Source organism: Geotrypetes seraphini, chromosome 2 (assembly GCF_902459505.1).
Source record: "Geotrypetes seraphini chromosome 2, aGeoSer1.1, whole genome shotgun sequence".
In the NCBI taxonomy this organism is placed as follows: Eukaryota; Metazoa; Chordata; class Amphibia; order Gymnophiona; family Dermophiidae; genus Geotrypetes; species Geotrypetes seraphini.
This window is the reverse complement of record NC_047085.1, coordinates 300,276,555-300,302,411: the sequence shown is the minus strand read 5'-3', so window position 1 is coordinate 300,302,411 and position 25,857 is coordinate 300,276,555. Positions and strand designations below refer to the sequence as shown.

General features: G+C 45.7%; 1 protein-coding gene across 1 annotated transcript in view; it reads left to right on the top strand.

The window, feature by feature from the left end:
- Positions 1–25,857, top strand: part of IL2RB (interleukin 2 receptor subunit beta) — a 194,575-nt gene that overhangs the window by 44,617 nt on the left and 124,101 nt on the right. The window contains exon 2 of the mRNA XM_033929886.1: positions 1,424–1,581. The gene's annotated coding sequence lies outside the window, so the exon portion shown is untranslated. The remainder of the gene's footprint in view (positions 1–1,423; positions 1,582–25,857) is intronic.

Below are 25,857 nucleotides of genomic sequence, written 5' to 3'. Positions count from 1 at the left end.
AGTCCCCCCCCACCACCCCCGAAGGACCGCTCGCCCCACTGACCTTCCTGCACCACCTAAGAAGCAGCCGCAGCAGGATCCCGACATCAGCGATCTCTGCGCTGCTTAGGCGCTGCTTCCTGCGCCGCGTTCCCGCCCCTCCTCATGGCTGGCACCCGGGGCGGACCGCCCCTCCCGCCCCCCCCTTAGTACGCCACTGCTGTATGTACTCGTGTTGCAAGACTTTGCTTGTTGAAAACAGTCACTACACTCCCACAGCGTCAGAGAGAACAATCGGCTCAATTGTGATGTGTGTATACTGTATGTACTTGTATTGCAAGACGTTGCTTGTATATCAAGTTAAAATTTAATAAAATGTTTTACTTGTCTTGCAAAACACTTGCAAACCAAGTTACTTGCAATCCAAGGTTTTACTGTATATATATTTAACTTCACTGTTGGTGGAATTCTGCATATATGTCCAATAGAAGCAGTGTAGAAAAAAGCATTTCCATTTGCATAGTTTGCTGGTAGTTCTCTGCCCCATCCCTCCGGCTATCACCACATGTGACGTGCGCTTATGATGCACGCTTATGACGTGAGCCCATGATGTGCTACAATAAGGCACACCTATGATTGACATTCATGCATGTCTATGACATAGCATTTCTTTGCGCATGCAACATTTATGCCTTTTTCCGGCGGGCACTTTCTCTAAGAACTGATCTGATGGAATTTCTGTGGACCTCCGCGGAGCTCATTTGCATGCAAAGTTTTTCTAGCATTGCTCATCTTTTTGAAATCAGAAAATTTACCAGCACTACAATGACTCATAGGATTTTAATGGTATGTTTAGAACATCGGGGCCTTAGAGCACAGGGTCTCATGAGTTTTATTCAACATTTCACTTTCTAAACAATGTTCTACTTTCTACAGAATGTTCAAAGAGTTTCTATGGACTAACACCTTTTTATCTACTTTATTATTCAACTGAAGCTGCTGTGGCAGTAGTAACAATAAATTTTGAAGTTGCACAGGCCAAGAGGGAGCCAGTTTTGGCTCACCTCCTAGGCTCCATCTCCACATGGAAGCCAAAAAGAAAAGGACCGAGTCTGGAGGTAGAGGATATGCATTCAGACAGTCTCAGCCATGATTTATGTTGTTGCTGGACCCTGCTTCTACAGTAAGGGAAAAGGTTTACAGTGAGATCATTGGGATGGTTCATGGAGAGGTTGTAAAAGAAAAGAGGTTTGATTCAAAGCGTCTTTGACATTTTTCTGCTTTGACAACCTTAGGAACACACACAAAAGCTCTCTAATGTATATATTGTTTCCACTTGTACAAGTCATATATATATATATTTTTTTTTTTTTTGTGATTTTTTCAGCAGTGACATTTGAAAGATATCTTTATAAACTAAAACTTTCATTTTTTTTTTCCACAGAGGGAAAGACTTGCCCTTTCTGAATTGTTGCTATACATGAAGGATGAGAAAAGGTGAAATGGATCCTTAAGCTTGAGATCTGGCCTCCTCTTTCAAATATGTTCTTTATTACTCCACACCAGACACTTTCAACTTTGGCTCCTTCCTACTTGCCTGTGGTAATTACAAAAGCAATCAAATCTTATGTAGTGTCTACTATTTTCTGGTCTCTGTGTCTGAGCTTCACCTGTGGCAGTCATTGCAGCTTCTAACAACTTTGAAGTGGATTCTGACTGGCACATGGCATCAGAACGGGGGAGGCCACAGGGGCCACGGCCTCCACAAAGATTGCCAATCGCCAATTGGTTATGGCTGTACTCCCCCACCCACCTCCTCCCAGCGCTGTACTTTTAAATTTTGGGGCAGCTGCCACGCCGCGTCAACAAGCAGGCCTGTCCCGGAACCCTTCATTCTACTTCTGGGGCAGACCTGCTCATTGACACTGCGTGGTGGCTGCCCGATGATTAAAAAGTGCATCGCCAAAAGGAGATGGGTGGGGGAGTCGGGAACTGGTGAGAGGTTGTGTCGCAGGACTCTGCTGGGGCCTAGGACAGAGCCCCAAGGCCTCCCCACCTAACAAAATAGTGTTCTGTTGCCTATGGACTGGCAGGTAATCTCCCTGAAGTATTTAAATCCCTGCAGACACAGATTGCTCAGAACTGGATCTCAGATAGAAGCATTTGTGAGCAGTGTGCATTCAAGTCAGACTTCAGGCTCTGCTCAGGAACCAGCATTGCTTATGAGCAAAGTAATTAAGTCTGTTCCTAGTTTTAATCCCCAGCTATATTTTTATTCCATTGTAAACTGCTTAGATTTTAACATCGGTTTTATATTAGTGGTATTCAAATAAGTTGAACTTGAAAGATAAAACAGGTATAAACCAGCTCATGGAACAGGTGTCAATAGCTACTAAGTTGCTAAGTGTTCATAATGTGTGTCCCATAATTGGTGCACTCTTTGCAAAGTGTGCACACTCTTTGCTGATAGTGCACAAATGTGCACACTAATTTGCACACATGCAAAGGTTTGCACATGCATGTACTATCAGGAAAGAGTGCACTCTTTCTAAAAACGTGCGTTCTTTGCAAATAGTGCACGCCATTTACAAAACTTGTGCACTGTTATTATCAGATGAAAAAAACAACATATGTGCTGGGAGATGGGAGGTGAGAAGCTGATAAGCACTGACAGAGAGAGGGACCTTGGGATGATTGTGTCTGAGGATCTAAAGGCATCTAAACAGTGTGATAAGGTGGAGGCTGTAGCCGGAAGGATGCTAGGCAGTATAGAAAGAGGAATAACCAGCAGAAGAAGGAAGGTGTTGATGCCCCTATATAGGTCACTAGTAAGGCCACACTTGGAGTATTGTGTTTAGTTTTGGAGGCAGTATCTGGTGAAGGATATTAAAAGACTTGAAGTGGTCCAGAGAAGGCGACGAAAATGATAAGGGGTTTGAACAAAAAGAAGTATGAGAAGAAACTGGAAGACCTAAATAAAGTATACTCTGGAGGAGAGGATTAACAAGGGAGATATGATACAGACGTTTAAATACTTGAAAGGTATTAATATAGAACCAAATCTTTTCCAGAGAAGAGAAAATGGTAAAACTAGAGGGTATAATTTGAGGTTGCAGGGAGGAAGACTCAGGAGCAATGTTATGAAATTCATTTTCACGGAGAGGGTGGTAGATGCCTGGAATGCCCTCCCGAGGGAAATGGTGGAGAGGAAAGCAGTGATGGAATTCAAAAAGCGTGGGATAAACAAAAAGGATTTCTGGTTAGAAAACAAAGGATGTAAATTAAAGAACTAAGGCTGGTACTGGACAGACTTGCACGGTCTGAGTCCCATATGTGGTGATTTGGTGTAGAATGGACTGGGGAGGGCATCAATGGGAACTCCACTAACTTGGAACATGAGGATGTTACTGGCCAGACTTTATGGTACCTGCAAACAAGATGGTTGGATAGGCTGGAGAGAGATGGACGGCAACTTCAGCATTTGGAACCTAGGGCAATACCACATGGATTTTACTGTCTATTTTTCAGAAATATCAAAGAAGACAAGTTAATTTAATCATGAATTTTTAATGGATATAATTAATGGGCAGACTGGATATACCGTTCAGGCCTTTATCTGCCGTCTTTTACTATGTTACTATGTAGAAAGGGCTCAATATTTATTTATTTTGTTTTCAAACTGGCAAGTGAATTTTTTTTTTAACTTAAATTTTTATTGAGATTTTCATATTACAAATATACACACCAAATTCAACAACAATATGAAATACAACAGCTGACAATGCAAGGATGTCCGTGTGGGGTCTCTAAGGCGTTCTTAAATCCTGTAGACACCATCTCCATTTTTATTTCTCCAGCGTTTTGACTGCTGTACGCTGTGGAAATTCGGACTGACAGGTTTCACCAGCCAGTGTCGGCCTTTCATATCTTTTGAAGACAATCTCTGCTCCTGATGAAGGTGGCGAAACGGAGCTCTGTCGAGTGGTGATTTGTATCCAGTGGTGATTTTCATTTCATATGTGATTTTGTGTGATGAAATTTTCCATTAAGTGTATAATGCTATTGATTGGGAGAAGTGCCTCAAAGCGCCTCAAAATAAAGGGTGCTGTTAATTGAGAGAAGCGCCTTAAAACAAAGGTTGCTAAGGACACTTTTCTAGTAGGGCTACAGATATAAACTTTTTCCTTTTATTTACTTTTTTGGGGACTTACAAATTGTGTTCATGTATCTGAAGAGTGCTAGATTGATTTTGGATAGTTAGGATTTGAATATCAGAAGAGAGTTAGATCAACCTTTTCCCCTTTCTAAATAGTACTATAAATTATTGATTGTATTCATGAACTTTATATTCAGTGTTCAAACGATTCAAGTAACTTTAAGAATTACTATTAGGAAAATATATGATTTCATAGTATAAGCATTTTTCTAGCCTATTTTATGAACTAGGATTGAGTCTATTTATTCACTTATTTATTCTCCTATTTATTCATTAATTCTTTGTTCTTTGAACTTGTATGAATTTAACTTTAGTTATTAGTATTTTTTATTATCAAATGATTTTTGTAAGATTAGTATGAATTGTATATGAGCACTTGCACTTTACACTATATTATTATTAGCTATTATATATATATATATATATATATAATATATATATATAGTTTTTTTATCATAAGAACATAAGAACATAAGAAGTTGCCTCCACCGGGATCAGACCAGAGGTCCATCGCACCCAGCGGTCCGCACCCGCGGCGGCCCATCAGGTCCATGACCTGTCAAGTGTTCCCTGCCCTAAAAAAAAAAAAAAAAAAAAAAACCTATCCTTACTTCTATCTGTATCCCTCAATCCCCTTTTCCTTCAAGAATTTATCCAAACCTTCTTTGAATCCCTGTAGTGTCTTCTGCCCCACCACTACCTCCGGGAGTGCGTTCCATGTGTCCACCACTCTCTGGGTGAAGAAGAACTTCCTGGCATTGGTTCTAAACCTATCCCCTTTCAGTTTCTCTGAGTGCCCCCTTGTACTTGTTGTTCCCCACAGTCTGAAGAATCTGTCCCTGTCTACCTTATCTATGCCTTTCAGGATCTTGAAAGTTTGTATCATGTCTCCTCTAAGTCTCCTCTTTTCCAGGGAGAACAGCCCCAGCTGTTCTAGCCTGTCGGCATATGAAAGGTTTTCCATACCTCTTACCATTTTCGTCGCTCTTCTCTGGACCCCCTCAAGCAATGCCATGTCCTTCTTGAGGTACGGCGACCAATACTGGACACAGTACTCCAAATGCGGGCGCACCATTGCACGGTACAGTGGCATGATGACTTCCTTTGTCCTGGTCGTGATACCCTTCTTGATGATACCCAGCATTCTGTTTGCTTTCTTTGAGGCTGTCGCGCATTGTGCTGATGCTTTCATTGTTGTATCCACCAGCACACCCAGGTCTCTTTCAAGGGTACTCACATCTAGCAATGTTCCCCCCATTGTATAGCTGAACATCGGGTTCTTTTTCCCAACATGCATGACCTTGCATTTCTCTATATTAAAACGCATCTGCCACTTTTTGGCCCACTCTTCCAGCTTCGTTAGGTCCCTTTGCAGGTTTTCACAGTCTTCCGTGGTTCTAACCCTGCTGCAGAGTTTGGTGTCATCTGCAAATTTGATAACCTCACATTTCGTCCCTGTCTCCAGATCGTCTATAAATATATTGAACAGGAGCGGTCCCAACACCGACCCCTGCGGAACTCCGCTCGTGACCCGTTGCCAGTCTGAGTATTGGCCCTTCACTCCAACCCTCTGTTTTCTGCCCGCCAACCAGTGTTTAATCCATCGGTATACATCCCCCTCCACTCCGTGGTTCCACAGCTTCCTAAGCAGTCGTTCGTGGGGTACCTTGTCGAAAGCTTTTTGGAAGTCGAGGTAAATTATGTCTATGGGTTCCCCTTTGTCTATCTGGCTGTTTATTCCCTCAAAGAAATGTAGTAAGTTTGTGAGGCAAGACCTTCCCTTGCAGAAGCCATGTTGGCTCTCCCTCAGCTGCCCATTTTTTTCCATGTGCTCGCAGATGCTGTCCTTAATAAGTGCTTCCATCATCTTACCCGGAACCGAAGTCAAGCTCACCGGCCTGTAGTTTCCCGGGTCTCCTCTTGATCCTTTCTTAAAGATAGGCGTGACATTTGCTATTTTCCAGTCCTCCGGGATCTCCCCAGTTTTCAATGATAGATTACATATTTGCTGGAGTGTTTCCGCTATTTCCTTTCTCAGTTCTTTTAGTACCCTTGGGTGGATTCCATCCGGGCCCGGTGATTTGTCGCTTTTTAATCTATCTATCTGTCGTAGGACGTCCTCATGGCTTACTTCTATTTGCTCCAGCTTTTCATCTAGATCCCCACTTATAATCTCCTCAGGTTCTGGTACATTGGATGTGTCCTCGCTCGTGAAGACCGACGAGAAAAACTTGTTTAACCTGTCTGCTACCTCTTTTTCCTCTCTTACCACTCCCTTTCTGGTTCCATCATCCAATGGTCCCACTTCCTCCCTTGCCGGTTGCCTCCCCTTCACGTACCTAAAGAACGGTTTGAAGTTTCTCGCCTCCCCAGCCAGCTTCTCTTCGTATTCTCTTTTTGCTTCCCTAACCACTCGGTGGCACTCTTTCTGGTGTTTTTTGTGTTCCTTCCGGTTTTCCTCTGTTTGGTCCTTTTTCCATTTTCTGAATGATGATCTCTTGTCGCTTATCGCCTTCTTCACTTCCTTTGTTATCCACACCTTGTTTTTTGTTTGGTTCTGTTTGCGCCCTTTCCTAAACCTGGGGATGTACATGTTTTGTGCTTTTTGCACCGTGTTCTTGAGTAGGGACCAGGCTTTCTCTACGGTCTCCATCTTCCGTGAGCTGTTTCTGAGTTTATGTCTCACCATTTTCCTCATAGCTTCGTAGTTCCCTTTTCTGAAGTTGAGTGCCATCGCTGTGGTTCTCTTCACTTTTGATGTTCCCATTTCTAGTTTGTACTGGATCATGTTGTGATCACTGTTTCCTAGTGGCCCTACTACTACCACCTCCTTTGCGGGGCCCCCTAGACCGTTGAGGATTAGGTCAAGTGTGGTATCTCCTCGTGTCGGTTCCTGGACCAGCTGCTCCAAGAAGCAATCCCTCACAGCCTCCAGGAACTTTGTTTCCCTCGCGCTGCTGGAGTGTCCAATGCTCCAGTCTATCCCAGGGTGGTTGAAGTCTCCCATAACCGTCACCCTTCCGCTTTTGCATTCCTGCCTCAATTCTGCTTCTAGGTCATTGTCACTTGTTTCTGGCTGTCCAGGTGGGCGATAATAAAGTCCCAATTTTGTGTCGGTTCCCTTTCTTCCTGGTAACTTAACCCATAGCGATTCCAAACCTTCTGCCCTTGTTGCCGTATCCATCCTGGTCGAGTGAATGGAGTCCTTTATGTATAGCGCTATTCCTCCTCCCTTCTTACATGTCCTGTCTTTCCTATAGAGTTTATAACCTGGTAGTACTACGTCCCATTTGTTGTCCTCAGACCACCATGTTTCTGTGATTCCAATTATGTCTAGGTCCTCTTTGTTGGCCATGACTTCCAGCTCTCCCATTTTGGTCCGTAGACTCCTTGCATTGGCGTACAAGCAATTTAAGTTTTGGTTTTTTACTTTCCCTGTTGTTCTTCCTTGTGGGTTGATTCTCTTGTCGTCCCCTTCTTGGGGTGCCAGCCCCTGAGTCCCATTTTGTTCGTCTCCTTCCCATGGTGTGATTTCTTTGTCCTCAGCTGTCTTCCTCATTTCTGCATGTCCTTTTAGTTCCTGCTGTTTTTCCTTCTTTTCGCTCTCTAATTTCACTTGTTCCTTGAACTCCTGTAGGTCATCTTTGAGTTCTTTTTCGCAATTTTCCCGCTTGCCTTGGAGGCCTACTTTGCATTTTTCCCTTTCAGTGTCTTCCCTTGATATTCCTTCCCGAAGCGTCGACACCAGATCGACTGTCAGCTTTCCCCCTCTCCTCAGTTTAAAGCCTTGTCTATTGTGCTCTTGACGTTATTTGCCAGCATTCTTGTTCCTGTCGTGCTTTTGTTTTAGCTATTATATATATATTTTTTTTTTATCACTTTTGTTTTATTATATTAACATCTTATATTTTTGGGGATGGTTTCTAGGGAGTGTATATATTTATTGTGCTTTTTCTCTCGGTGAGTAGGACTGATATAGAAAAAAAATTTTTCTAGGAGTGTGACTTGATTTATATGTTTGACAGTTTTGTAGAGGACTAAATGATGTATGAGGCAGTTCTCATTTAGACTTTGGTCTGGTGCTGGTCACCCATGAGATATGGCCTGAGCCATAGTTTCCGTCATTCACCAAGGGCTCATATTGATGTCCATTATTTAAAGAATTTTTTCTATTTAAGTCACACTCCCCTAGGTCAGACCTTCTCTCCAAGTGATTAAGTGTGTTAGCCAATTGCATATTGGATTTCAATTCCTACCCAGACAGCGGTCTTGCTATTGGGCTATACAAATTCTCCAGCTGCTTGGTTCACCTGCTCTCTGCCTGAGTTAGTTGAAACTTGTGCCTTTGCTGTCTGATTCATCTGCTCTCTGCTATAACTTTAAAGCCTAAGGTAAAACAGTTCATATACCCCTTCTATAACCCTTTCCAATGTGACTTTTTAGTAATAATCCTTTCTCCCTAAAATTTCAGTCTTTTTTCCAAGTATCACTTGGTGGATTTTTTTATTGTGTCATATTGGCCTCTCAGTACAAACTGGTCCCAATCCTGAACTCCCTACAAAACTAAATATGTACATAAAGTAACCCTCCTGATGTTCACCCAGGCAAGTAGGGATTACATATGACAGAAAAGCAAACAGGATGCTAAGAATTATTACAAAAGGGATGGTTAATAAGACTAAGAATGTTATAATGCCTCTGCATCGCTCCCTGGTGCGACCTCACCTGGAGTATTGTGTTCAATTCTGGTCTCCTTATCTCAAGAGAGATATAGTGGCGCTAGAAAAGGTTCAAAGAAGAGTGACCAAGATGATAAAAGGAATGGAACTCCTCTCGTATGAGGAAAGACTAAAAAGGTTAGGGCTCTTCAGCTTGGAAAAGAGATGGCTGAGGGCAGATATAATTGAAGTCTTCAAAATCCTGAGTGGATCAATTTTTCACTCCGTCAAAAAGCACAAAGACTAGGGGACACTTGATGAAGTTACAGGGAAATACTTTTAAAACCAATAAGAAGAAATTTTTTTCACTCAGAGAATAGTTAAGCTCTGGAACGCGTTGTCAAGAGGTTGTGGTAAGAGTGGATAGTGTAGCTGGTTTTAAGAATGGTTTGGGCAATTTCCTAGAGGAAATGTCTATAGTCTGTTATTGAGAAAGACATAGGGGAAGTCACTGCTTGCCCTGGATTGGTAGCATAGAATGTTGCTACTCCTTGGGTTTTGGCCAGGTGCTAGTAACCTGGATTGGCCACCATGAGAACGGGCTACTGGGCTTGATGGACCATTGCTCTGACCCAGTAAGGCTATTTTCTTATGTTCTTATGGATCCTGCTGTGATTTTCTTTATCGGAAGTCTATGCAAGCATAAGGCATCATGCCAGTGTCAGAGAAGCAGGAACACAGCACAAAGAGCTGAGTAATAGACTGAGCAAAGGAGATTGTTGAAAGCAAAACATGGCTGCAGTAAAAGCTGTGATATTTTAGAGAGGCAATTATATTCAGCCTGAAAGTCATTGCTGTTCAATTGAGAAAGAGACCCCAAGGACAAATGTTCAAGATGAGGCATATGTTACAGAATCAAAACAATGAAAATTTAGGGGGAGGTATATCCTAGCACAGTGAAGGGCACTTACACAGCAGAACTTTACTGAGCTGTTTAGGGCTTTTATGTAGCTCAGTGGAAAGAAGGAGAAAATAAAGTTCTTCTTAAAACATTGCCTGTTTCAGCAGAATTTATCTGCCTGATATTGAAAGCCATTTAATCATCCAGTGATTTATGCTGTCTGTTTACATGGCTTGCCTGGGTTAAAGGTGATATGGCCCATCCAGTCTGCCCTAATGTTCTCCAACTCTACTGCTAACAATTGCATCATTAAATTAAATAGTACCAGAGAAAGTGTGGAAACTTGCGGAAAGTAAACCATCTTTCTTCACTTTGTAAAATCTATATGACAGCAAACCATGGAACCATTTCAGAACAAAACCTGTAATGCCCATGTCCTTGAGAATCTGTAACAAAAGTTTGTGATTCCCTAGATCAAATGCTGACGGCAAATCAGTTTGAATAAGTATTGCTTTTTTTGCCTACTTGAAGAATAGATTTCCCTTGAGCAATCAATGAAAACAAATCCCAGAAATACCCAGATTGAAATCCAGAATGAGTATAATATAAAATATTAATACCTCTGTATATAATATGTCAACTGAATAGTGACTCAACCCTCCATGATTTTACTCAATAAGGATATTGAGGCTACTGGACAAATCAGATGTATCCTGAATGGCCTGTTTATTCTTAATAATTGGAGTATGACAGGGTGAAGTTGCTGTCACAAGCCAGTTGAGGAAGCCTGAGCAGTGTTGTGTGGAGCTCATTTGCACAGATATCTTGCAAAGGCACCTGGGAGCTGTCCACATACCCTGAGTGAAGTAGGGTGCTTAAAAGAACAGTTCTAGAGCAAAGACCCAAGAAAAGCAGGAGCTTGTTTGGGAGCCAGGCAACTCTTGAGGGGAAGAATGCTGGTTTCAGTCTAACTCTCAGTAAGTCTGATAGATTGGCCTGGCCTGGTAGAACCTGGAATCCAAGGGGGACTCAACCTTGATGATTAGCAGAGAGCCTGGATAAGTGTGTAACCAGGAAAGTGAGTGACTGAACAAGTTTTCACAGAAAGCAGTTGAAAGACTGGAAGGTGTGCTCAGAAAGGGTCCTCTGAAACTGACTGGGAAGGGCCTGGAAGAAGGAGTAGCCAAAGAGTCCAGTAGAGCTTGGAGTCCAAGGGGGGCTCAAGCTTCTCACCTGGTTATAGGACTGGTAAAAGAGACTGGGGAGCATAGGGTCCAGCAGTAGCCCCACAAGAAGCAGTCACAATTCAAGGTCCTAGGCTGCTGGAGACTGGCGAGTGACTGGCAGGTCCAGTGACAACTGGCAGAAAGACCGATAATAGTACCGAGAGCTGTCAGAAGGCCCTGTAGGAAGCAGCCTGTATGACCCAGAGATCATTGGCTGAAGGTGACTGATGAGTGACTGGCAGGGACAACCGATAATGGCACTGGAAGCAGCCAAAAGACCTGGAGGACCAATGAGGGTCAGGGAGGACCTGGTAGTGACCAAGAAGACCTAGAGAGATCTGGTCATGGGTTTTAGAAATGTTTTAATGGACTATATGTATTAACAGAATGTGAGTGCTGTTTTGTCTTAACAGAGCCCAGTGGGAGACCGGAAGTACCTTGGGACAGATGTGTGATGGATAATGACTGCTTGGCCTGATCACATTTTGTGGAAGTGGTGGGATTTATGAAACCACCCATCACAGCTTGAGCAGGGGTGGGGATTTCAAAACTGCCTAAAGAATCCCAGAAGAACAGACAACCTCAGGTGAGGAGGAAATGGGGGTGACTTAGGGGAGGAGGAGCCCGCAAAGGGCCTTGTAGGGGTAGCCCACGGAGGCCTGGAGCCCTCATTATAAGGGGAGGGTTTTTTGAAAGGATAAGGGGTCTAGCCTTGCCTTAGAGAGAGAGAGAGGGAACTACACTCAGAGCTGGACATGCAGGATTTTTTTTTCTCTTTTTGTACTAATAGGGAAAGGGATCAGGACTTATATACCGCCTTTGTGTAGTTATATAACCACACTCAAAGCGGTTTAAATACAGGTACTTCAAGCATTTTCACTATCTGTCCCAATGGGATCACAATCTATCTAATGTACATAGGGCAGTGGAGGATTGTGATTTGCCTAGGGTCATAGGGAGCAGCGTTGGGTTTAAACCCACAACCTCAGAGTGCTGAAGCTGTAGCTCTAACCACTGCATCACACTCTCCTCCAATGGAGGGAACACCAATCCATTTAAGGGGGGGTGACAGGATGAAGTTGCTGTCACGAGTCAGCAGAGGGAGCCTGAGCAGTGGTGTGTGGAGCTCATTTGCATAGAGATCTTGCAAATGCACCTGGGAGCTGTCCACTTATCCTGAATGAAGTAGGGTGCTGAAGAGGACAGTTCCAGAGCAAAGAACGGAGAAAAGCAGGAGTTCTTTTGGCAGCCAGATAGTCCTTGACGGGAGGAATGCTGGCTTCAGCCCAACCCTCAGTAATCTTGAAACATTGCCCTGTCCTGTAAAACCTGGAGTCCAAGGGGAGTTCAAGCTTGATGTCTGGTAGAGGGCCTGGATGTGTGTGTGACCAGGGAAGTGAGTGACTGGGTGAGTCCTCACAGAGAGTGGATGAGGGACTGGAAGGAGTTCTCAGGAAGAGTCCACAGAGAGAGATTGGCTGGGAAGAGCCTAGAACAAGTAGCCGGAGGGCCCAGTACAGCTTGGAGTCCAAGCAAGGCTCAAGCTTGATATCCAACGATGGGACCAGTGCAGTATCCAGGACCTATGGGGACCCAAAAGGTTGGGAAGCATAGGGACCAGCTGTGGCCTCACAAGAAGCAATCAGGAGTGCAAGGTCCTAGGCCGACGGGGACTGGCAAGGGACCGGTAGGACTGGGGGTAACTGGCAGAGAGACTAGTAATGATACCGGGAGCTGTCAGAAAACCCCGTAGGAAGCAAACTATTAGACTTCTGAGATCATTGGCTGAAGATGACCGGCGGAGAGACCGGTAATGTTACCGGAAGCAGCCAGAAGACCAATGAGTGTCAGGGAGGACCTGGTAGTGACCAAGAAGACCTTGAGGGACCTGATCAAGGGTTTTAGAAATGTTAGAACAGAATTTTATGTTTTGTCTTAACAAAGCCCAGTGGGAGACTTGAAGTACCTGTGGATAGATGTGTGACAAGTAATGACTGCTCGGCCTGATCACATGATCACGTGGAGTTAGCATTATATTCCTACCAGAGAAATTAAAATTACACTGATACAAGTTCATATTCCACCAGTTAGTAATAGCTTTTACAAAAAAACAAAGAGCTATTCCACCCCCCTTATACTAAGCTGCAGTAGAGGTTTCTACCGCTGCCTGGAGCACTAAGTGCTCTAATGCTTCTCTAATTCTCTATGAGCATCAGAGCATTTAGCATGCCGGGCCATGATAGAAACTTCTACCATGGCTTAGTAAGCCTAACCTAACTCTGAATTTAACAAAGCCTGGGATAGGCACGTGGGATCTCTTAGAGAGAGGAAGAGATAATGGTTACTGCGGATGGGCAGCCTGGATGGGCCATTTATCTGCCATCATGTTTATCTGCCATCATGTTTTATGTAACTCCCACTCATTAGTAAAGTACCCATGTCTGTTTTATTATTTCCTCTGTGAGAAATTCCTTAACCCCCTATTTGTCCAGTTTGTTTTAATTAGATTATAATATTAAGAAGGGTTCTTAATATTAATTGAGTTCTTGCAGGAAGCAGTGTGAGACCAGGCAGGCAGCCTTGCGTGCCGCTCTGCCGCTAGAGAAGAGAAGAGGAGGCAGCCACTTCAGCCATCAGTTCTCACAGGGAGCAGGTAGGTAGCCATGAATGCTGCTCTCAGCAAGAAAGGCAGCCTTGTCTAGCGAGGGAGGGCACCAGAATTTTAAAAAGGGGGGAGGGCGGATCCAGGGCCTGGGTAAAAATAGGTACGGGGAAGAGGGGAGAGGATGGGGCCTGCCTGCCCTGCTGAATTAAAAATAGGGAGAGAGAAAGGAGAGACCAGGGCCTGCCTACATGGGGTGGAAGCCTGCCTGCCTGTCCCCTGTTCCTACATGCCTGCCAGCCACTATTCCTGTCTGCCCTGTCCCTACCTGCCTGCTAGCCACTAGGTCTGCCTGCCCTGTCCCCTATCCCTATCTGCATATCTGCCCTGTCTCTACCTGCCTGCCAGCCACAAGGTCTGCCTGCCCTGTGCCCTGTCCCTACCTGCTTGCCAGCCACTAGGCCTGCCTGCCCTGTGCCTTGTCCTGGCCTACCACTAGACAACCAGAGGAAGGACAGGGTGCAGAGCTTGGCAAGGAGTGTGGGGTTGGGTGCAGAGCCTGGCAGGGATAGGACTGACTTTTATGCAGTCGTATTTATGTGGTTAACCTGGCCATTAGGTACTTAATATCTTAACCAGCCAAATGCCAACTTTGCCACCAGAATGTCTCCAAAATAGCCAATTTGCAGTTCAGCACTAACTGGTTATTTTCAGAAGCACTAACCAGTTAAATGCCACTGAAAATTTGCAGTTAGCCCTTAGAAGGTGATTTAACTGGGCAGGAGCCATTTTAGATTGGTTAAATATTTTTGAATATTGACCCCCATAATTGCCAATGATATTTCCTAGGATACATATTGCCCTCATCATGCTAAGTAACTAAATGTAGCCACATGGATTTATTGTGTGGTTTTAATGTCAGGGAGAAGGAGATGGTTTTAATAAGGTAACTGTTCCCACTTTTACAAAATGGAAGCTAGAATAGAAAATGTTTTCCTTTAAGAAGTATGAACCAGAAGTTCCATGAAGCAATGGGGCATGAGGTCAGTAGGACCAGGCTTGGGTAGGGGGAAGCCTAGGAAAGATTAGTGACTCTTAGGCCACCAGTTGCTTTAATTAGTAGTCCGTTTCTGTCTGTCAGCAATACCAGCTGCACACCCAATGCCCCTGATCCACCCAACCACTTACCCACACCACATATTCCCTCCACTCCTGACCCAGCCAGGTTCCAGGTTCAAGTTGGTCCTTATATGGCAAGTTGATCATTAGCAGTATTCACTTAATTATTTATGGAATTTTATATGCCATTTCTCGGAGTCACGTGATGTGTTGAGCCGAGCAGGACGTGCCTTGCTCGAGCTCCTGGGCCTCGGGTCCCCCAGAGCCTTACCTGCCGGGTGTTGGGCCGCCACTTATTCCTCCCCTTCTTTTGTGAGGTTGCATGGATCGTTTTCTCCAAGCAAGCAGTCCAGCGATGAGCAGCAAACCGGCCCGTGGAAACAGGGAGAGGGAATCGCGCACCCCGCGGCCGGACCCCAAGATGGTGGCGGCGGCAGTGGACACGGGCGCTGAACTCCCGCTGTCGGATGCCCATATTGCCGCGTTGTCCGCCTCCGTTGTCCGGGCCCTAAATACCAGATTTGACCAGCTGTCGGGTCAGTTATCGTCGCTCGAGTCTCTGCTCTCGGAAACGACTCGGTGGACTGGTGACCTGGAGACCCGTGTGGCTCACGTCGAGGACGCACATGCTGCATCGGTGGGGGATCTGGTGTCCCTGAAGGAGCAGCTCCAAAGGCAAGCTGAAAAAATTGAAGATCTTGAGAATCGCTCAAGAAGGGACAATTTGAGATTGATTGGGTTGCCTGAGGCGGTACCCGAAGCTCGCCTGCTCGCCACTTTGGAGACTTGGCTCCGCACGGAGTTGCCGCTGCCAGATGGCATGGGCCCTTTGCGGTTGGATAGGGCCCACCGCCTTGGACGACGGGCGGAGGATCACACCAGGGCCCGAGTCACCATCTTCAAGGTGCATAATTCCGCGCACAAAATGGAATTAATGCGACATTATCGCCTGAAGAGAAACACCCTGACCTATGAGGGCACTCCTGTACGTTTGTTTCAGGATTACTCGCCGGCATTACAGGAGCACAGGCGATGCTTCTCGAGGGTGTGCTCCGCGCAGTATGATCGCAAACATCGCTTTCAACTGCTCTATCCTGCGTTGCTGAAGATTTGGACTGCGGCGGGCTGGAAAAGTTTTGCTTCGGCAGATGAAGCTCAGGCCTATCTTGATTCTTTGCCCGGAGAGTCTGGACCTTCCTCTGCCCCCTAATGATGGTCAGGTGGGGTTGCAGTTTCTGCTTGAGCTCCTGGACTTTGATTGTGCACTGTGCTTTGATTGCTCTAGGGTAGATTTCTACACTACCTGACCGTCGGCTGGCCGCTGACCGTTCTGCATCTCCCTCGGGCTTACCTACTGTTGTTACTACCTGTCTGTCAGCCCTGTGCTTCCCCCATTTTCTGTTGTCCTGACTTCAGGATTCCGGGATGGGAGCATCCTTGCAACTAGGGCTCTTGGCTGACAGATTGGGGCCTGCGGTGTGTTTGCGGATCCCTCTGCTTCCACCACTTCCTCTGGTGCCTTGGAGGTGTCCGGGGTCTGTTCCTGTGGTTTCCTGAGCCTGGTGCGACTCTTGGGTTATGGACCTGAGGTGCTGGTGTACTGCATGGACTGAGGACCTTTTTGCCACCTTTTGGGTTCCGGGACTTTGCTGGCATGGACATCTTGGGCCCTCCGAGACCATATGTTGTTCGCTGTGTGCGAGGACTCGTTTGTTGTTCTGCATTATTGTATGTTTGAGTGGTGTTAGTTTCGGGTTCGAGTGGCTGGTGTGGCTGGATTGGGAGGGGAGAGGTTCTTTGGGGGGGTACCTGTTGGTTTCTTAGTTAGGAGTCTTGGTAATTTGGGATCTGGTTTGGGTTGTAGCCCTATTGTCGGTGTGGGGTAGTGATTGTTCGTATGTGTCCCCTGGAGATGGGAGGTCCCGGGGCTTTGTTATTCCTTGGTACCGTCGGGGCTGGGATTCTTTTTGGTTTTTTCTTGCTCCCAGGGTCTATCCCTCCTTGGCATTTACCTGGTGTGGATGGTTTGCTTAAGAGTGGGGTGTGGATGCTTTGGTTAAGGGTGGTTGGGGATTTTGGCTTGGGTTGGGCTTTTGGAGAGAGATTCATGGGGTGGGTGAGGTTGGGGGACCTGGGGACCCTATTCCCGTCCTATCGTGACTCCTCTCTGCTTCACTCTTGTGGAACAGAGCGTGGGATAGTAGTTGGGGATCTGGAGGGATTGGTTAGGGGGGCGAGTGTTGGGGGTAGGGTTGGGGTTGGGGGTTGGGTTTTGGGAGGGGGTGGTTTTCTCTCACTGATGCTGGAGTTTCATTTGTTGGGTTTATTTCCTTTGTTGCATTGTCTGTTCCCCTTGGGGGGTTGGGGGTTTTGTATTTTCCCTTTCCTTTCCTTTTTCTGCTTGTCTGGGGAACTTTTCTTGGAGCTTTTTCTTTTTCTCTTAATTCTCATTCTGTGGCACTGTGGTTCTGACGATCCTGGGGGAGGCTGGGCTCTTGGGGTCTCCTATTGGTGGTATCGTTTATGTATGCATCTCCTCTTGTCTCTCTTCTGGCTGCTGTGAATAACTCTTTTAGGCTCACCTCTTGGAATGTAGGGGGTATTACATCCCCGATTAAGAGGTCTAAAATCTTGGCTGCGCTACAACGTCATCATGCTGATATTGCCTGTTTACAAGAGACTCGGCTCACGGATGAGGAACATCTTAAATTGCGGCGCTCTTGGGTGGGAGAGGTTTATTTTGCATCTTCGCCTGTACGTCATCGAGGTGTGGCGGTGTTGCTTCGGAAATCTTCCCCTATCGGAGTGCAGGTGCTTGACAAATCTCCGGAGGGTTGTCACTTACTTCTGCGAGTTTCATTGGGAGACCGGAGCTATTTGTTACTGGTGGTTTATGGCCCAAACTCGTCAGAATCTGCTTTTTTGCGCGACCTGGTTGCTCTTCATTCCCGGTATTCTGGCGATCCTTTGCTTTTGGTGGGTGATTTCAATCTGGTTAGCGATCCTGCCCTGGATAAATCGGAGCCTTCCCCCTCTACCTCTGGGACTCGAGGACGCCTTCTAGTTGATTTTTGTGATACTCTCTCCGTGGTGGATCCCTGGCGCCTTCTGCATCCGGAGGTCCGGGACTATACCCATCTTTCTAGAGCTCATAATACCTGGTCTCGCATTGATTACATATTTGTGTCTGAGGATCAGTTTTCCTCAGTTACGTCCGCGGAGATTGGCCCTCTGGCCGTCTCTGACCACGCTCCGATTTGGATTGATATCTCTCTAGATCAGACTTATGTTCGTTCTCCTTCTTGGCGATTTCCTTTCTATTTGGCTCGGGATGCGGAGTTTAATGCCTTTTTAGTGACCCAGTGGGAAGACTATCTTCACCATAATGCACAACATCAGGACAATCCCATTCTATTTTGGGAAGCCGCCAAGACCGTGCTTCGTGGTCACATTATTTCCTTCCTCTGTGCCAGACATAAACGCATTAACGGTAGCATTATAGCCCTACAACATGATCTTGGTGTGGCTAAGCGTGCCTTTCAAACTACTCCCTCTCCTGTTACTCGGGAACGCTATTTGGCTGCTCAGGCCAAGCTTAACTCGTTACTCCACTCTCGCTCAATGAAATGGGCGGCTTTTCACAAACATCGTTTTCATAGATTTGGTCACAGGCCGGGACGTCTCTTGGCTCATCTTGTAGATGTTCGGCTGGGCCGTAAGCCGATTTTGACCCTTAAGACACTTGGGGGGGATCGAGTTACCCACATGTCGCGGGTGGCGGAGACACTTATGGATTTCTTTTCTCGACTTTATGCTGCTCCGGAAGAGATTTCTACAGACCTTATTTCTGACTATTTGCACTCGTCCGGTATGCCGAGGCTGGCTGCGGATGTGGCCTCTCGTCTTAACGAACCTCTTCGGGCATTGGAATTGCAGGCTGCCATTAAATCCCTTCGGTCGGGTCGGGCACCTGGTCCGGACGGATTTTCTGGAGAATTTTATCGTATTCTTTCTCACCGGGTTTGTGGGCCCTTACTTGACTATTATAACGGGGCCATTCGTTGGGGCGCTTTCCTCGTTATGCTAACGAGGCCTTGGTTACATTGTTGTTGAAGCCGGGTAAGGCGGCTGATGATCCCGGGTCATATCGCCCGATCTCTCTCCTTAATGTTGATTTGAAATTGTTTTCCCGTATCTTGGCTGACCGTCTTGCGCCCCTTCTCCCTTCTGTTATTCATGAAGACCAGATTGGATTTGTTCGAGGTCGGCACTCCGTTCGTAATGTGCGCAAGGTTCTCTTTGCGTTGGCCCATTGTCAGGAATTGAACATTAACTCCCTGTTTGTTAGTTTGGAAGCCTCTAAAGCATTCGATAGTGTTAACTGGTCCTTTTTGTTTCCCACCCTTGAGCATGTGGGGCTGGGGGGGTTTTACCTTAGTGCAATCCGCTCCTTATATTCTAATCCTAGGGCATCTCTCTTGGTCAATGGCACTCGTACGGATTCCTTTTCTATTTACCGTGGTACCAGACAGGGCTGCCCCCTATCTCCTCTGCTTTTTCTGCTATTTTTAGAACCTTTACTTTGCACTCTACGCCATACTGAGGAAGTGCGGGGCCTTCAGATCGCGGGTGAATCTTTGAAGACGCTGGCCTATGCAGACGACATGTTTTTACTCCTGACCAGTCCTGAGGTTTCTCTGCCCCTTGCCTTGGATCTGATTTCTGAATTTGGGTTTCATTCCGGCCTTTCCTTGAATCTTGACAAATCTTTGGCTTTGCCTTTTTGTCCAGTGGTTCGTACTTCTTGGCGGGGCTCTTTCCCCCTGCGGTGGGCGGACTCTGAACTTCGTTATTTAGGGGTCCGCATTCCTATGGATCTCGCTCGCCTCTACTCCTTAAATATTAACTCTCTTTTTTCTACCTCTGGGTCACGGCTGCAGTTGTGGCAGGGTCTTCCCCTATCTTTGTTGGGCCGAGTGAATCTTTATAACATGCTTGTTGTACCGCAGTGGCTATATGTTTTTCAAGTTCTTCCCCTTTATCTGTCTCCCCATGATGAAAAACGGCTTGAGCGCCTGGTGCAACGGTTCCTTTGGATGGGAAAGCGGGCTCGCCTCCCCTATCGGAGGGCAGCCTCTCCTTGGTATAAGGGTGGTTTGGGGTTGCTCAATCTTCGTTTCTTATCGATTGCTTGTGGCATGCGCCACATTAATGACCTCTTTAGTGGCACCTCTACGTTTACTAACAATGCCTTGGAACTTTCTTGCTTTTCTTCTACCCATTTTAGTGCGTTTCTCCACTCTCCTTTGCTTTCTAAATGGGACTCTGCGCCCAGTGCTTTGTTGCATTGCCCCCTTCGTCGGGCCTGGCACTGGGTTTGTAGATTTCATTCCCTTAGTCCCCTGGTCTCTCCCTTTTTACCTTTACGTTATAATGCCAACTTTCCTCCTGGGGTGGACAATGCAGCTTTTGTGCGTTGGGAAGCAAGGGGGATTCGATTCTTGTTGCATTTGGTTGATGATGAGGGTCTGATTAAACCCTTTCCTTTGCTCTGTGAGGAATTTACTCTACCTCGTACAGATGTCTCTGCTTACCTTCAGATTCGCCATTACACTTCCTCTTTGTCCCGTACTCACCTTTCGGCCTCCTGTCGAGAACTACTATTGGAGGCTTTTACATTTGGTTCTCAACAGCCTGTCCCATTGAAATTTCACCATAGACATCTGAAGGATGAGTCCCCTATGCTTCCTTGTATTAAATTGCGGGATGCTTGGGTACAGGATTTTAATTTGGAATTTTCTGATGATGTGATTTTGAATGCTATCAAAAAACTACCTTTGTATAGTAAATATGCTATTTTTTGGGAACAACACTATAAGTTGACTCTTCGCCTGTATATTTCCCCTCGGAGAGCTTTTCTGGCTGGGCTCTGCACGACTGCGGACTGTCGACGCTGCGAGGCTCCGGAGGCTGGTCTCGGCCATATGTTTTGGTCTTGTCCATCCATTCAGACCTTCTGGGAGGCTGTTTTTCTTTTTGTTGAAGCTATCTGGAACATTTCAATTCAGAGATCAGCCTTGGTGTTATTTGGTGCTTCCTTACATTTCCATCCCCGCCGGCCTGGAGCCTCCGCGTTCCTTCGTTGATCGGTGGTGATTTCTCTCAAATGTATCTTGCTTAAGTGGATGGATGAGGAGGCACCTGACTATTCTCTTTGGCGTAGTCACATGATCACGTTGCTTTCTTGGGAACGGAGAGGAGTCCAGGACATCTCTTCAATGCCCGACCGGGCCTTTCAACGAATTTGGGAACCCTTCTGGACCACATTATCTCCGATGGCTCGTAGCCGCCTCTTGAACTGCTAATTCCCTGGTATTTGTATCTTTCTTTGTTTCTTGGTTTCTTGGTTTTGTTTGGCATCAGTGAGAGTGGGAGGGGGGAGGGGTGGGTTGCGGGGTGGATGGGATGGCATTGCTGTACAAATTTTTGAGCTACCTATTGATTCCTGTTATTGTTTTGGATTGTTGTTTCCATTTGGTGCTCAATAAAATACATTTGACAATATGCCATTTCTCTGGACTGTCCAACCCAAACCATTTATAATTATATGGTTCAGACTTGGGAAGAATAAAACAAAACAAAGACCAAGATTCTATAAGCAGTGACGTCTGCGGCAGTGGCCTTAAAAATGGCTGCCGATTGCGTGTCAATCATGCGACAATGCTGTTTATAGAACAGCGGCTTCGGGAAAGGTAGGCGCCAGAAATGTAGGCTAGGATTTTTAAGGTCTACATTTCCAGCGCCTATCTTTCAGGTGAGTCACGCCTATGAAGGCACTTTTACGACGCCTAACCCTGCGTCGCCTAACCCTGCGTTAGGCATTGTAAAAGTACCTCTGTAGGCACAATACTGATACCATTTTTTAAGGTGCTGGTATTTTATATTTCAAGTTGCTTTTAATTTTTTTTTTAAATGGTGTTTTCAGCTTAAGTTCAGTGTCAGTAGGGCTCCTAACAGCACCTAACTTAAGGCAACATTTATAGACTATGGGCCAAAATAACTATAACTTACAAGTCAATATGTAACAATGGAGGTGAGTATCTAGCTTCAAGCACTACAATTTTGGGAAAGCAAAATAATAAGTTTCAAACCTTCCTGTAGATTTGGTTAGGGTGAAGATATAATCGGAGCAAATTATATAGTATTAGTTCAAGGTTAAAAAAGAAAAAAGACAGAGGCTACCTCAAAGTGCTAGATTCACTAACCTGCCCGATCATGACCGATATGTGTCCAATCCGGGCAGGTCTGATGGATTCTGCAACCAATAATATTCTAATGGAGGCGATTGTAGACACGCCCCCATCTGCTGACAGGGATCACTAGGTAGCAATCCTGTTGCATGCGCAGACCATCTACTTTGCTTGTAGATGGTCTGCGCATGTGTCTGCTGTCTGGTTTTGGTTTTTTTACTGGCCCTTCCCCGCAGTGCGAGCCTGTGGTTTTAACCTGCGGGTTTAAAGCGGGTTAAAACACACGGGCTCATGCTGCAGGAAAGGGCAGCAGAGCAGGAGAGTTGGGGGAGGCAGAGAGGAGGAGAGTCGGGGGAGGCAGAGAGAGTCGGAGCATGCAGAGAGTAGGAGATTGCTTCAATGACGGAAGCTTCTGCCTCTCCAATTGTGCGGATCTTTTCTGCTTCAACTTGTGCTAAAAGAACTTGATGTACTCTTGCTCTTGATCGGCCAGCCAGTCAGTGTGTCAGGAAAAAAGTGTTGTGAATCGCGTCCTTCCTGATTTGCATGCCGATTCCCCTCATTTGCATGCATGGATCGGGATCGGATCCCTACACAGGTTAGTGAATCGGGTCTGAGGGAAATTGGGTCGCAAAGGGCTCGCAAACCGATCGGTACACGATCGGTTTGCTTAGTGAATCTAGCCCTAAGAGCCCGATCTTCCATTTTGAACACAGGGGGCTGTTCTTGCCCTATACACTAGACATCAGGGAATGTGTGGGTAAGCTTCTGAGATGGGTTTCAGGAGTTGGGGGTGAGGGGGAGTTGGGGGTGAGGGGGAGTCACTGGCTATTGGGGGGCTTCATCATCATGACGCCAGGACTTGGCAATGGGGGATCGTATAGTAATCAAGGGTACATTGGGGTTGGGGATGGACAAGTGGCTGTCATTCCTTGATACGGTTACCAAATTTTACATATGTAATATCCAGATCAATAGGCTTGCCCCCAGGCCCGCCCAGTTCCACCCATCCCCACCCTGTTACGCCCACACTATACCCCAGCCTCACCCCTAGACCCGCCCACTCAGCCTGCTCATCTTGTTTGGGAGGGCATCCACACATGCGCAGATGCCCCTCCCAATGTGATTTGCTCTTCAAAACCCGGACAAAGTGTCGGGTTTTGAAAAGCCATCCAGATGCCCTCTATAAAGAGGACATATCTGGGTAAATCCGGATGTCTAGTAACCCTACTCATTGAGGTGGCATTACATGCAACATGCTACCAGCAGTTGTGAGAGGTAGAACATGGAATCAACTCACATGAAAGGTGTTAGAGCCAGTCGTTCCTCCAATCCCCCTATGTTATAGACATAACCTATCACAGTAGACCGTTAGGTGTCTGATTTAATTAGTAAATCTGCTTCAATTATGAGTGAACGCGATGCTGGAATGCAGGGAGGAGAGAAAGGAGAGACACACTAGACTGCACCGGTGAGGCAGGAATTGCCGAACAGCATATGCACTGTCATTGGAGGGGGGGGCTGAGCCAAGAATGTGGGGGGTGCTGGGCCCCGAGGACCCCATCCCTTGTGGCTATGCTCCTGCCCATAGTATTTGTGGACTGGGCTGACCCTGAGATTAGTGAAATTTGGATTCCCCCCTTTCCCCCCCCGCATATCGTATTCACTGCACAGTTCCAGGACCCTCATTGGAAGCACTTGCACACATAAAAGCACTATGGGATTGATCATAGGTAAAAGGTTCCACATCTGTGGTTGCTCTTGTGGCTTGCGTTTTAACAACGCAATTTGACAAATCTACACTTTGTTCTCACTAAGCCTTTGATCGTTATACTTTTTTCAAAGAAGATCGTCATACTTTTTTCAAAGAAATTCCACCTGCTTTTTACTTTTCTGGTTTATCTTCTCATCAACTGGGTCAATGATTAGCAAACAGAAGAGGAAAGGGGGAGGGGTCAGTTATTTTGACCCAGACAGAAGTTGATTGTCATTCTATATTTCATATTCTGCCGGTGTTTCCTGTTTTAAAGGCTGCAGATATTTTTTTTAAAAAAAATTTCATACACATTCTGGTTTCACAGGTCTTTTTTTTTAGCTCGCCCTCCCTTTTTTTTATTTCCACTGTGGTTTCAGTGTTGCAATGAGGACCTTTTTGACCAACACACCCACTTCCTGTCTTGGCTTCCCTCTGCTCCAGTTTGCTTTTAGCCCCCTTGTATATGTAGATTGATTTTTTTTTTAAGTTCTTTATTGATTTTCCAAACTTCAATAGTGCAATACATAAAAATGTAGCATATAATAATACAATAAAAGCACATTCAACATACAAGTATACATAACCAACCATTTTCTCCCACCCACCCAATGATTATTCAATAAAACACAAAAACATAGATTATCGCAAAAACTTTACCCTTTTCTAATTAATAATATCCTCCCACCACCCCACTTAGAGGGGATATGATAGAGACTTACAAGATCATAAAGGGCATAGAGAAAGTAGAGAGGGATAGATTCTTCAAACTTTCGAAAACCACAAGAACGAGAGGATATTTGGAAAAGTTGAAAGGGGACAGATTCAAAACCAGTGCTAGGAAGTTTTTCTTCACCCAACAGGTGGTGGGCACCTGGAATGCGCTTCCAGAGGGTGTGATAGGACAGAGTACGGTATTAGGGTTCAAGAAGGGATTGGACAGTTTTCTGAAGGGAAAGGGGATAGAGGGGTATAGATAGAGGACTACTACACAGGGCCTGGACCTTTTGGACCACTGCGCGAGCGGACTGCTGGGCACGATGGACCTCTGGTCTGACCCAGCAGAGGCACTTCTTATGGAACTGTGATACCATATTACGGGAACTCATGGCAGCCATTTTGTATGAGTGATCTCCACAGGGCAGGAGTGTAGGAAGATTGCTCCTGCCCCAAAAGACTGGTAGACCATCAGGTAAGGTCCGAGATGCTGGGGGGAAGGTGGGAGGTAGGTGGGGGTGGGGCAGAGCCGGCCCAAAAGTTATTCACAAATTTTTAATATTTGCGGGCCGGCTCTGCCCCTAACTCCCGCAAATATTGAGGGAGGAGTGTATTTTAATCTTTCAGGTCTGCTACTTCATAGGTAATAACAGTTCTTCCATGGAGCCTGCAGCCATTCATACATACACTGCAGTTATTTATATACCTGGAATTAGTGTGGTTGGGTTGATTAACCATTTCTGTAAGTTCTTATGGAAAGGATGTCGGTCTGACATGGGAGTGAAACACAGTACAAGGATTGAAGAAAGTTTTGAGAGCTATGGTCAATCACATTAAGAGTATTTTGGGGGGCAATTGAAGTTGGGTGGGTGTCCTTTTCAGTGTTCTTACCTTGAATGCTCCTTTTATTGCTTAGCTGGTTAATGCTTGTTTGCATGCCAATGTATCCCCGTGTTACTGAAACGAATGGTGTGTTTCCACACCTCAAGAAGGATGCATTGGAGAAGATGGAGTGTGACAACTAGCAACCAGTTTCTAAGCAATTTGTGCTGGCTAAATTGTTCTCTGCAAGTTAGTTGACTGTGGGTGAGCAATACTGCATGAAATGCAAAGTGGGTTCAGGCAATATCAAGACACCAAATGTTAGATGAACTAAAGTGAGCGATTATCGCTAAATCTGTTTTCACAACTTTAGCGACGATTGCTTTTACCAACCTGATGCACAAAATGACCCACCGCTGTTTTTCCCCTCATTGCCCATTTTCTGATCTGGCCATGCAAATTAGCTAAAACCCTATGCAAACTAACCAAGAGATTTATGCACTAACATCGCTTGGCTATTCCTACCCCCAAAATATGGGGTTTTAGCGATTGCAAAAACCAGCTGTGTTAAATTATGCCTAGATTAAGTTCCTGTAAATTGACTGCAACCCTTA